At 47.9% G+C, this 13,308-nt stretch overlaps 1 protein-coding gene across 3 annotated transcripts in view; it reads left to right on the top strand.

Moving 5' to 3' along the window:
• Positions 1–13,308, top strand: part of RYK (receptor like tyrosine kinase) — a 432,692-nt gene that overhangs the window by 104,358 nt on the left and 315,026 nt on the right. The window lies entirely within an intron of this gene.

Below are 13,308 nucleotides of genomic sequence, written 5' to 3'. Positions count from 1 at the left end.
GGACCCCCTCAGACCGCCCACTTGTTCTCTGCAGCGGGCGGCCGAGGAGGGGTGTGGAGGGGCTGCAGGGAAAGCGGGAGGCTTGCCCACTGGGGGGGCCGGGAGGGCCACCCGATTTTCGCGAGCCTCCAGGCCATTCCGTGAGGGTGGGCAAGTATGTCACATATACCTCTATATACTGTATGTGATCAAACACCATATCGCTGCTTAAGTTCAAACAGGAACTGTGCTGTATTGACTTTCTAATCATCTGCTATACTAATAGCTTTTTCAACAATTCCTTACTGCTGCTACGGAGACATTGCATATTATCCATTGTTTTTAATCGTTTTTAACGAATGTCATTAAATGTGTACTACTACTTTACAATAGACTGATACGCTCACTTATTTCACTAGTTGAATATTTTGTTGCAGTTTTATGGTAATATAGATTACTTATGGGAGCTGCACTTCTCCATATATGACTGACCATCAGTTTAATATTTAACATTAGAGCGCCTGATTTTATTATATCCAGTATATAATTCTACAAATTGCTTACAGATACCTCTGTCTAGACTGTTTGATTTCAGTTATTGATATTGTATGTACAACGGCTGATATTGAATTAAAGCGGGGAATTCAAATGTTATCGCCCCCGATCTCCCGTCTAAAGTGACTGGAGATCGCAGGGGAGCGATATTCATTTGATGCCCGCTATTGCGCCTATTAGTGTCTTGTTTAGCCGTGTAAAACTGCTAAACACGACTAAACTAATAGGCACTGTCGGGAAAAGTGCCGTTTGGGCTCCCAAACAGTTCACTTTTCACACATTTCAACTCGCCACCCCAGCGGGTGCGAGCTGAAATGTAGACGCAGGCAGCCGATCGTGCCTGAACGAAACTATATTTGAATATCTGCGTTGGGCGCTATCTAGTGGCTGCTGGCGTCTAAAAGATTTGATTTCCGCCCATAGACTAATTCATTTATTTTAATTGTGCTATTGTCATGTCCCATATGTAAGATTAGGCGCATCTGTAACAGGATGAGCTGTACCATAGTTGCCTACCCTCCCTCATTCTGCAGGAGACTCCCTGAAATAGTAGCAATCTCCCTGATTGCACCTTACCCCCATTGTTACATTCTTCGGGGGAAAAAAAAAAATCTGAGATACATAGTCAGGTCCATAAATATTGGGACATCGAGACAATTCTCATATTTTGGGCTCTATACACCACCACAATGGATTTGAAATGAAACAAACCAGATGTGCTTTGACTGCAGACTTTCCTCTATAATTTGAGGGTGTTTACATCCAAATCAGGTGAACGGTGTAGGAATTACAACGGTTTCTATATGTGCATCACACTTTTTAAGGGACCAAAAGTAATGGGACAATCGACTCAAAAGCTATTTTATGGACAGGAGTGGGCTATTCACTTGTTATTTCATCATCAATTAAGCCGGTAAAAGGTCTGTAGTAGATTACATATGTGACATTTGTATTTGGAATCTGTTGCTGTCGACTCTCAATATGAGATCCAAAGAGCTGCCACTATCAGTGAAGCAAGCCATCATTAGACTGAAAAATCAAAACAAACCCATCAGAGAGATAGCGAAAACATTAGGTGTGGCCAAATCAACGGTTTGGAATATTCTTAAAAAGAAAGAATGCATCAAAGAGCTCGGCAACACCAAAAGACCCGGAAGACCACGGAAACAACTGTGGTGGATGACAGAAGAATTATTTCCCTGGTGAAGAAAAACCCCTTCACAACAGTTGCCCAGATCAAGAACACTCTCCAGGAGGTAGGTGTATATCTGTCAAAGTCAACAATCAAGGGAAGACTTCACAAGAGTGAAAGATGTAAACCATTGGTGAGCCACAAAAACAGGAAGACCAGATTAGAGTTTGCCAAACAACATCTAAAAAAAAGCCTTTACAGTTCTGGAACAACATCATTGAACAATATCAACTTGTACCAGAGTGATGGGAATAGAAGAGTATGTAGAAGGAAAGGAACTGCTCATGATCCAAAACATTGGATTTCAAGTTAAAGACTCCCGCACCAGTTTGTAAATAAATGATCCTATGTAGGGAATGTTTATAATATAACATTGTGTTGACCAAACAAATATTTCAACACGAGTGTATTAAAGTGGTGCTGCTTGTTGATATAAATATATAGGTTTGAAGAAGAAAAAAGCAAATCAACTTTTTGTAGCAGCACTCATTCCCTAAATTCTTTTTTAATCAGAAATATGATACATTCAGATAATTTATTATTAATAATGTAAACTACAAGAAAGATTCTCAATACCCACATGCGATATAAGTGCCTTTATTATTACCACATATGATGTATTATATGTCCCCTTATTATAAAGGGGACATGTAGAGTGAAATATTAAAACAATAGAGACAGAATAACGTGTAAGAAAAAATAAATTAAATTTCTCTGACGTCCTAAGTGGATGCTGGGACTCCGTAAGGACCATGGGGAATAGCGGCTCCGCAGGAGACTGGGCACAACTAAAGAAAGCTTTAGGACTACCTGGTGTGCACTGGCTCCTCCCACTATGACCCTCCTCCAGACCTCAGCTAGAATCTTGTGCCCGGCTGAGCTGGATGCACACTAGGGGCTCTCCTGAGCTCCTAGAAAGAAAGTATATTTTAGGTTTTCTCTATCGTCCTAATGGATGCTGGGGTTCCTGAAAGGACCATGGGGAATAGCGGCTCCGCAGGAGACAGGGCACAAAAGTAAAGCTTTCCGATCAGGTGGTGTGCACTGGCTCCTCCCCCTATGACCCTCCTCCAAGCCAGTTAGATTTTTGTGCCCGGCCGAGAAGGGTGCAATCTAGGTGGCTCTCCTAAAGAGCTGCTTAGAAAAGTTTAGCTTAGGTTTTTTATTTTACAGTGAGTCCTGCTGGCAACAGGATCACTGCAACGAGGGACTTAGGGGAGAAGAAGTGAACTCACCTGCGTGCAGGATGGATTGGCTTCTTGGCTACTGGACATCAGCTCCAGAGGGACGATCACAGGTACAGCCTGGATGGTCACCGGAGCCTTGCCGCCGGCCCCCTTGCAGATGCTGAAGTAAGAAGAGGTCCAGAATCGGCGGCAGAAGACTCCTCAGTCTTCTAAAGGTAGCGCACAGCACTGCAGCTGTGCGCCATTTTCCTCTCAGCACACTTCACACGGCAGTCACTGAGGGTGCAGGGCGCTGGGAGGGGGGCGCCCTGGGTGGCAAATGAATACCTATTTTGGCTAAAAATACCTCACATATAGCCTCCGGAGGCTTTATGGAGATATTTAACCCCTGCCAGAATCCGTTAAGAGCGGGAGACGAGGCCGCCGAAAAAGGGGCGGGGCCTATCTCCTCAGCACACAGCGCCATTTTCCCTCACAGAAAGGCTGGAGGGAAGGCTCCCAGGCTCTCCCCTGCACTGCACTACAGAAACGGGGTTAAAACAGAGAGGGGGGGCACTAATTTGGCGATATGCTTATATATTAAGATGCTATAAGGGAAAACACTTATATAAGGTTGTCCCTATATAATTATAGCGTTTTTGGTGTGTGCTGGCAAACTCTCCCTCAGTCTCTCCAAAGGGCTAGTGGGTCCTGTCCTCTATCAGAGCATTCCCTGTGTGTGTGCTGTGTGTCGGTACGTGTGTGTCGACATGTAGGAGGACGATGTTGGTGAGGAGGCGGAGCAATTGCCTGTAATGGTGATGTCACTCTCTAGGGAGTCGACACCGGAATGGATGGCTTATTTAGGAAATTACGTGATAATGTCAACACGCTGCAAGGTCGGTTGACGACATGAGACGGCCGACAAACAATTAGTACCGGTCCAGACGTCTCAAAAACACCGTCAGGGGTTTTAAAACGCCCGTTTACTTTAGTCGGTCGACACAGACACAGACAGGGACACTGAATCCAGTGTCGACGGTGAATAAACAAACGTATTCCTTATTAGGGCCACACGTTAAAGGCAATGAAGGAGGTGTTACATATTTCTGATACTACAAGTACCACAAAAGAGGGTATTATGTGGGATGTGAAAAAACTACCATAGTTTTTCCTGAATCAGATAAGTTAAATAAAGTGTGTGATGATGCGTGGGTTCCCCCCGATAGAAAATTATGGGCGGTATACCCTTTCCCGCCAGAAGTTAGGGCGCGTTGGGAAACACCCCTTAAGGTGGATAAGGCGCTCACACGCTTATCAAAACAAGTGGCGGTACCGTCTATAGATAGGGCCGTCCTCAAGGACCAGCTGACAGGAGGCTGGAAAATATCATAAAAAGTATATACACACATACTGGTGTTATACTGCGACCAGCGATCGCCTCAGCCTGGATGTGCAGAGCTGGGGTGGCTTGGTCGGATTCCCTGACTAAAAATATTGATACCCTTGACAGGGACAGTATTTTATTGACTATAGAGCATTTAAAGGATGCATTTCTATATATGCGAGATGCACAGAGGGATATTTGCACTCTGGCATCATGAGTAAATGCGATGTCCATAACTGCCAGAAGATGTTATGGACACGACAGTGGTCAGGTGATGCAGATTCCAAACGGCACAAAGGTGTATTGCCGTATAAAGGAAGAGGAGTTATTTGGGGTCGGTCCATCGGACCTGGTGGCCACGGCAACTGCTGGAAAATCCACCGTTTTTTACCCTAAGTCACATCTCTGCAGAAAAAGACACCGTCTTTTCAGCCTCAGTCCTCTCGTCCCTATAAGATCATATCTGCCCAGGGATAGAGGAAAGGGAAGAAGACTGCAGCAGGCAGCCCATTCCCAGGAACAGAAGCGTTCCACCGCTTCTGACAAGTTCTCAGCATGGCGCTGAGACCGTACAGGACCCCTGGATCCTACAAGTAGTATCCCAGGGGTACAGATTGGAATGTCGAGACGTTTCCCCTTCGCAGGCTCCTGAAGTCTGCTTTACCAAGGTCTCCCTCCGACAAGGAGGCAGTATGGGAAAAAATTCACAAGCTGTATTCCCAGCAGGTGATAATTAAATTACCCCTCCTACTACAAGAAAAGGGGTATTATTCCACACTATATTGTGGTACTGAAGCCAGAAGGCTAGGTGAGACTTATTCTAAAAAATTTTTTTGAACACTTACAAAGGTTCAAATCAAGATGGAGTCACTCAGAACAGTGATAACGAACCAGGAAGAAGGGGACTATATAGTGTCCCGGGACATCAGGGATGCTTACCTCTATGTCCCAAATTTGCCCTTCTCACTAAGGGTACCTCAGGTTCGTGGTGCAGAACTGTCACTATCAGTTTCAGACGCTGCCGTTTGGATTGTCCACGGCACCCCGGGTCTTTACCAAGGTAATGGCCGAAATGATGATTCTTCTTCGAAGAAAAGGCGTCTTAATTATCCCTTACTTGGACGATCTCCTGATAAGGGCATAGTCCAGGGAACAGTTGGAGGTCGGAGTAGCACTATCTCGGATACTGCTACAACAGCACGGGTGGATTCTAAATATTCCAAAATCGCAGCTGATCCCGACGACACGTCTGCTGTGCCTAGGGATGATTCTGGACACAGTCCAGAAAAAGGTGTTTCTCCCGGAAGAGAAAGCCAGGGAGTTATCCGAGCTAGTCAGGAACCTCCTAAAAACAGTGCATCATTGCACAAGGGTCCTGAAAAAAATGGTGGCTTCCTACGAAGCAATTCCATTCGGCAGATTTCACGCAAGAACTTTTCAGTGGGATCTGCTGGACAAATGGTCCGGATCGCATCTTCAGATGCATCAGCGGATAACCCTATATCCAAGGACAAGGGTGTCTCTCCTGTGGTGGTTAGAGTGCTCATCTTCTAGAGGGCCGCAGATTCGGCATTCAGGATTGGATGCTGGTGACCACGGAGCCCAGCCCGAGAGGCTGGGGAGCAGTCACACAAGGAAAAAATTTCCAGGGAGTGTGATCAAGTCTGGAGACTTTTCTCCACATAAATATACTGGAGCTAAGGGTAAATTTATAATGCTCTAAGCTTAGCAAGACCTCTGCTTCAAGGTCAGCCGGTATTGATCCAGTGGGAAAAACATCACGGCAGTCGCCCACGTAAACAGACAGGGCGACACAAGAAGCAGGAGGGCAATGGCAAAAACTGCAAGGACTTTTCGCTGGGCGGAAAATCATGTGATAGCACTGTCAGCAGTGTTTCATCCCGGGAATGGAAACTGGGAAGCAGACTTCCTCAGCAGGCACGACCTCCACCCGGGAGAGTGGAAACTTCATCGGGAAGTTTTTTCCACATGATTGTAAACCGTTGGGAAATACCAAAGGTGGACATGATGGCGTCCCGTCTGAACAAAAAACGGAACAGGTATTGCGCCAGGTCAAGAGACCCTCGGGCAATAGCTGTGGACGTTCTGGTAACACCGTGGGTGTACCAGTCGGTGTATGTGTTCCCTCCTCTGCTTCTCATACCTAAGGTGCTGAGAATTATAAGACGTAGAGGAGTAAGAACTATACTCATGGCTCCGGATTGGCCAAGAAGGACTTGGTACCCGGAACTTCAAGAGATGCTTACAGAGGTCTTATGGCCTCTGCCGCTAAGAAGGGACTTGCTTCAGCAAGTACCATGTCTGTTCCAAGACTTACCGCAGCTGCGTTTGTCGGCATGGCGGTGGAAAGCCGGATCCTAAGGGAAAAAGGCATTCCGGAAGAGGTCATTCCTACCCTGGTCAAAGCCAGAAAGGAGGTGACCGCACAACATTATCACCACATGTGGCGAAAATATGTTGCGTGGTGTGAGGCCAGGAAGGCCCCACAAAGAAATTTCAACTCGGTCGTTTCCTGCATTTCCTGCAAACAGGAGTGTCTATGGGCCTCAAATTGGGGTCCATTAAGGTTCAAATTTCGGCCCTGTCGATTTTCTTCCAGAAAGAATTGGCTTCAGTTCCTGAAGTCCAGAAGTTTGTCAAGGGAGTATTGCATATACAACCCCCTTTTGTGCCTCCAGTGGCACTGTGGGATCTCAACGTAGTTCTGGGATTCCTCAAATCACATTGGTTTAAAACCAGTCAAATCTGTGGATTTGAAGCATCTCACATGAAAAGTGACCATGCTCTTGGCCCTGGCCTGGACCAGGCGAGTGTCAAATTGGTGTTTTTTTCTCAAAAAAGCCCATATCTGTTTGTCCATTCGGACAGGGCAGAGCTGCGGACTCGTCCCCAGTTCTCTCCCTAAGGTGGTGTCAGTGTTTCACCTGAACCAGCTTATTGTGGTGCCTTGCACCTACTAGGGACTTGGAGGACTCCAAGTTGCTAGATGTTGTCAGGGCCCTGAAAATATGTTCCAGGATGGCTGGAGTCAGGAAAACTGACTTGCTGTTATCCTGTATGCACCCAACAAACTGGGTGCTCTTGCTTCTAAGCAGACTATTGCTAGTTGGATGTGTAATACAATTCAGCTTGCACATTCTGTGGCAGGCCTGCCACAGCCAAAATATGTAAATGCCCATTCCACAAGGAAGGTGGGCTCATCTTGGGCGGCTGCCCGAGGGGTCTCGGCTTTACAACTTTGCCGAGCAGCTACTTGGTCAGGGGCAAACACGTTTGCTAAATTCTACAAATTTGATACCCTGGCTAAGGAGGACCTGGAGTTCTCTCATTCGGTGCTGCAGAGTCATCCGCACTCTCCCGCCCGTTTGGGAGCTTTGGTATAATCCCCATGGTCCTTTCAGGAACCCCAGCATCCATTAGGACGATAGAGAAAATAAGAATTTACTTACCGATAATTCTATTTCTCGGAGTCCGTAGTGGATGCTGGGCGCCCATCCCAAGTGCGGATTATCTGCAATACTTGTAAATAGTTACAAAAATCGGGTTATTATTGTTGTGAGCCATCTTTTCAGAGGCTCCGCTGTTATCATACTGTTAACTGGGTTTAGATCACAAGTTGTACGGTGTGATTGGTGTGGCTGGTATGAGTCTTACCCGGGATTCAAAATTCCTCCCTTATTGTGTACGCTCGTCCGGGCACAGTACCTAACTGGCTTGGAGGAGGGTCATAGGGGGAGGAGCCAGTGCACACCACCTGATCGGAAAGCTTTACTTTTGTGCCCTGTCTCCTGCGGAGCCGCTATTCCCCATGGTCCTTTCAGGAACCCCAGCATCCACTACGGACTCCGAGAAATAGAATTATCGGTAAGTAAATTCTTATTTTTTATTTTACAGTGAGATCTGCTGGCAACAGACTCACTGCAGCGAGGGACTAAGGGGAGAAAAAGCGTACCTACCTGACTGGAGATAGTTTGGGCTTCTTAGGCTACTGGACACCATTAGCTCCAGAGGGATCGAACACAGGACCCGACCTCGATCGTTCGGTCCCGGAGCCGCGCCGCCGTCCCCCTTACAGAGCCAGAAGCAAGAAGTGGTCCGGAAAATCGGCGGCAGAAGACCTCTGTCTTCAACAAGGTAGCGCACAGCACTGCAGCTGTGCGCCATTGCTCCTTATGCACACCTCACACTCCGGTCACTGATGGGTGCAGGGCGCTGGGGAAGGGGGGCGCCCTGAGCAGCAATATAAACACCTTGGCTGGCAAATCACAATATATAGTCCCAGGGCTATATATGTAATAAATTACCCCTGCCAGAATTCCTGAAAAAAGCGGGAGAAAAGTCAGCCGAAAAAGGGGCGGGGCTAACTCCCTCAGCACACTGGCGCCATTTTTTCTTCACAGTGCAGCTGGAAGACAGCTCCCCAGGCTCTCCCCTGTAGTTTTCAGGCTCAAAGGGTTAAAAAGAGAGATGGGGCACTAAATTTAGGCGCAATATGTGTATGCAAGCAGCTATTGGGGGACAAATCACTCAGTTATAGTGTTAATCCCTGCATTATATAGCGCTCTGGTGTGTGCTGGCATACTCTCTCTCTGTCTCCCCAAAGGACTTTGTGGGGTCCTGTCCTCAGTCAGAGCATTCCCTGTGTGTGTGCGGTGTCGGTACGGCTGTGTCGACATGTTGGATGAGGAAGGTTACGTGGAGGCGGAGCAGAGGCCGATAAATGGGATGTCGCCCCCTGTGGGGCCGACATCAGAGTGGATGGATAGGTGGAAGGTATTAACCGACAATGTCAACTCCTTACATAAAAGGCTGGATGACGTAACAGCTGTGGGACAGCCGGCTTCTCAGCCCGCGCCTGCCCAGGCATCTCAAAGGCCATCAGGGGCTCAAAAAAAAAACGCCCGTTACCTCAGATGGCAGACACAGATGTCGACACGGAGTCTGACTCCAGTGTCGACGAGTTTGAGACATACACACAATCCACTAGGAACATCCGTTGCATGATCTCGGCAATTAAAAATGTGTTACACATTTCTGACATGAACCCAAGTACCACATAAAAGGGGTTTTATGTTTGGGGAGAAAAAGCAGCCAGTGTTTTGTTCCCCCATCAGATGAGTGAATGAAGTGTGTAAAGAAGCGTGGGTTCCCCCGATAAGAAACTGGTAATTTCTAAAAAGTTACTGATGGCGTACCCTTTCCCGCCAGAGGATAGGTCACGTTGGGAGATATCCCCTAGGGTGGATAAGGCGCTCACACGTTTGTCAAAAAAGGTGGCACTGCCGTCTTAGGATACGGCCACTTTGAAGGAGCCTGCTGATAAAAAGCAGGAGGCTATCCTGAAGTCTGTATATACACACTCAGGTACTATACTGAGACCTGCAATTGCCTCAGCATGAATAGTGCTGCTGCAGCGTGGTCTGATACCCTGTCAATATTAATACCCTAGACAGAGATAATATTTTGCTAACATAGAGCATATTAAAGACGTCGTCTTATATATGAGGGATGCACAGAGGGATATTTGCCGGCTGGCATCCAGAATTAAGGCAATGTCCATTCTGCCAGGAGGGTATTAGAGACCCGGCAGTGGACAGGTGATGCTGACTTTAAAAGGCACATGGAGATTCTGCCTTATAAGGGTGAGGAATTGTTTGGGGATGGTCTCTGGGACCTCGTATCCACAGCAACAGCTGGGGAGAATTTTTTTTTACCTCAGGTTTCCTCACAGCACCGTATTTTCAGGTACAGTCCTTTCGGCTTCAGAAAAGCAAGCGGGTCGAAGGCGCTTCCTTTCTGCACAGAGACAAGGGAAGAAGGAAAAAGCTGCACCAGACAGCCCGTTCCCAGGATCAAAAATCTTCCCCCGCTTCCTCTGAGTCCACCGCATGACGCTGGGGCTCCACAGGTGGAGACAGGTGCGGTGGGGGGCGCGTCTCGGGAACTTCAGGGACCAGTGGGCTTGCCCACAGGTGGATCCCTAGGTTCTGCAAGTAGTATCACAGGGATACAAGCTGGAGTTCGAGGCGACTCCCCCTCGCCGTTACCTCACATCAGCCTTGCCTGCTGCCCTCGGAGAAAGGGAGGTAGTACTGGTGGCAATTCACAAGCTGTACTTCCAGCAGGTGAAATCAAGGTACCCCTCCTTCAACAAGGCCGGGGTTACTATTCCAAAATGTTTGTGGTACCGAAACCAGACGGTTCGGTGAGAACCATTCTAAAATTGAAATCCTTGAACACTTATATACGAAGGTTCAAGTTCAAAATGGAATCGCTCAGGGCGATTATTGCAAGCCTGGAGAATTTCATGGTATCACTGGACATCAAGGATGCTTACCTGCATGTCCCTATTTACCCTCCTCACCAGGAGTACCTCAAAATTGTGGTACAGGTTTGTCATTACCAATTCCAGACGTTGCCGTTTGGTCTGTCCCCGGCACCGAGGGTATTTACCAAGGTAATGGCCGAAATAATTATCCCGTACTTGGACGATCTCCTTATAAAGGCGAGGTCCGGGGAGCAGTTGTTCGTCAGAGTAGCACTATCTCGGGAAGTGCTACAACAGCACGGCTGGATTCTGAATATTCCAAAGTCGCAGCTGGTTCCTACGACGCGTCTACTATTCCTGGGTATGGTTCTGGACACAGAACAAGAAAAAAGGGTTTCTCCCGGAGGAGAAGTCCAAGGAGTTGTCGTCTCTAGACAGAGACCTCCTAATACAAATACAGGTGTCGGTGCATCAATGCACGCGAGCCCTGGGAAAGATGGTAGCTTCTTACGAAGAAATTCCATTCGGCAGGTTCCATGCAAGGATCTTCCAGTGGGATCTGTTGGACAAGTGGTCCGGGTCGCATCTTCAGATGCATCGGCGGATAACCCTGTCTCCAAGGGCCAGGGTGTCGCTGTTGTGGTGGCTGCAGAGTGCTCATCTTCTAGAGGGCCGCAGATTCGGCATACAGGACTGGGTCCTAGTGACCACGGATGCCAGCCTTCGAGGCTGGGTGGCAGTCACACAGGGAAGAAACTTCCAAGGACTATGGACAAGTCAGGAGACTTCCCTACACATAAATATTCTGGAACTAAGGGCCATTTACAATGCCCTAAGTCAGGCTAGACCCCTGCTTCAACACCGGCCGGTGCTGATCCAGTCAGACAACATCACGGCGGTCGCTCATGTAAACCGACAGGGCGGCACAAGAAGCAGGATGGCGATGGCAGAAGCCACAATGATTCTCCGATGGGCGGAAAATCATGTGTTAGCACTGTCGGCAGTGTTCATTCCCGGAGTGGACAACTGGGAAGCAGACTTTCTCAGCAGACACGACCTCCACCCGGGAGAGTGGGGACTTCATCCAGAAGTCTTCCAAATGATTGTACACCAATGGGAAAGGCCACAGGTGGACATGATGGCGTCCCGCCTCAACAAAAAGCTAAAAAGATATTGCGCCAGGTTAAGGGACCCTCAGGCGATAGCTGTGGACGCTCTGGTAACACCGTGGGTGTACCAGTCGGTGGATGTGTTCCCTTCTCTGCCTCTCATACCCAGGGTAATGAGAATAATAAGAAGGAGAGGAGTAAGAACTATACTCATTGTTCCGGATTGGCCAAGAAGAGCTTGGTAACCAGAACTCCAAGAAATGATCTCAGAGGACCCATGGCCTCTGCCGCTCAGACAGGACCTGCTGCAGCAGGGGGCCTGTCTGTTCCAAGACGTACCGCGGCTGCGTTTGACGGCATGGCGGTTGAACGCCGGATCCTGAAGGAAAAGGGCATTCCGGAGGAAGTTATCCCTACGCTAATTAAAGCTAGAAAAGAAGTGAGCGCAAACCATTATCACCGCATATGGCGGAAATATGTTGCGTGCTGTGAGGCCAGGAAGGCCCCAACGGAGGAATTTCAGCTAGGCCGATTTCTGCACTTCCTAGAGTCAGGGGTGACTATGGGCCTAAAATTGGGTTCCATTAAGGTCCAGATTTCGGCTCTATCGATTTTCTTCCAAAATAGAACTGGCTTCACTGCCTGAAGTTCAGACTTTTGTTAAGGGAGTGCTGCATAGTCAGCCCCCGTTTGTGCCTCCAGTGGCACCGTGGGATTTTATCGTGGTGTTGGAATACCTGAAGTTGCATTGGGTTGAGCCACTTAAATCCATGGAGCTAAAATACCTCACGTGGAAAGTGGTCATGCTGTTGGCCTTGGCGTCGGCCAGGCGTGTATCAGAATTGGCAGCTTTATCATGCAAAAGCCCTTATCTGATTTTTTTTTTTTTTTATATGGATAGGGCGGAATTGAGGACTCGTTCCCAATTCCTTCCTAAGGTGGTATCAGTGTTTCATGTGAACCAACCTATTGTGGTGCCTGCGGCTACTTGGGACTTGGAGGATTCCAAGTTACTGGACGTAGTCAGGGCCCTGAAAAATATATGTTTCCAGGACGGCTGGAGTCAGGAAAACTGACTCTCTATTTATCCTATATGCACCCAACAAGCTGGGTGCTCCTGCTTCTAAGCAGACTATTGCTCGCTGGATCTGTAGCACGATTCAACTTGCACATTCTGCGGCTGGACTGCCGCACCCTAAATCTGTAAAAACCCATTCCACGAGGAAAGGGGCTCTTCTTGGGCGGCTGCCCGAGGGGTCTCGGCTTTACAATTTTGCCGAGCTGTTACTTGGTCGGGTTCAAACACTTTTGCAAGAGTCTACAAGTTTGATACCCTGGCTGAGGAGGACCTAGAGTTTGCTCATTCGGTGCTGCAGAGTCATCCGCACTCTCCCGCCCGTTTGGGAGCTTTGGTATAATCCCCATGGTCCTTACGGAGTCCCAGCATCCACTTAGGACGTCAGAGAAAATAAGATTTTACTCACTGGTAAATCTATTTCTCGTAGTCCGTAGTGGATGCTGGGCGCCCATCCCAAGTGCGGATTGTCTGCAATACTTGTATATAGTTATTGCCTAACTATAGGGTTATTGTTGAGCCATCTGTTGAGAGGCTCAGTTATATTTCATACTGT

Source organism: Pseudophryne corroboree, chromosome 4 (assembly GCF_028390025.1).
Source record: "Pseudophryne corroboree isolate aPseCor3 chromosome 4, aPseCor3.hap2, whole genome shotgun sequence".
NCBI classification, from domain to species: Eukaryota; Metazoa; Chordata; class Amphibia; order Anura; family Myobatrachidae; genus Pseudophryne; species Pseudophryne corroboree.
This window is presented reverse-complemented; position numbering and strand designations above follow the sequence as displayed.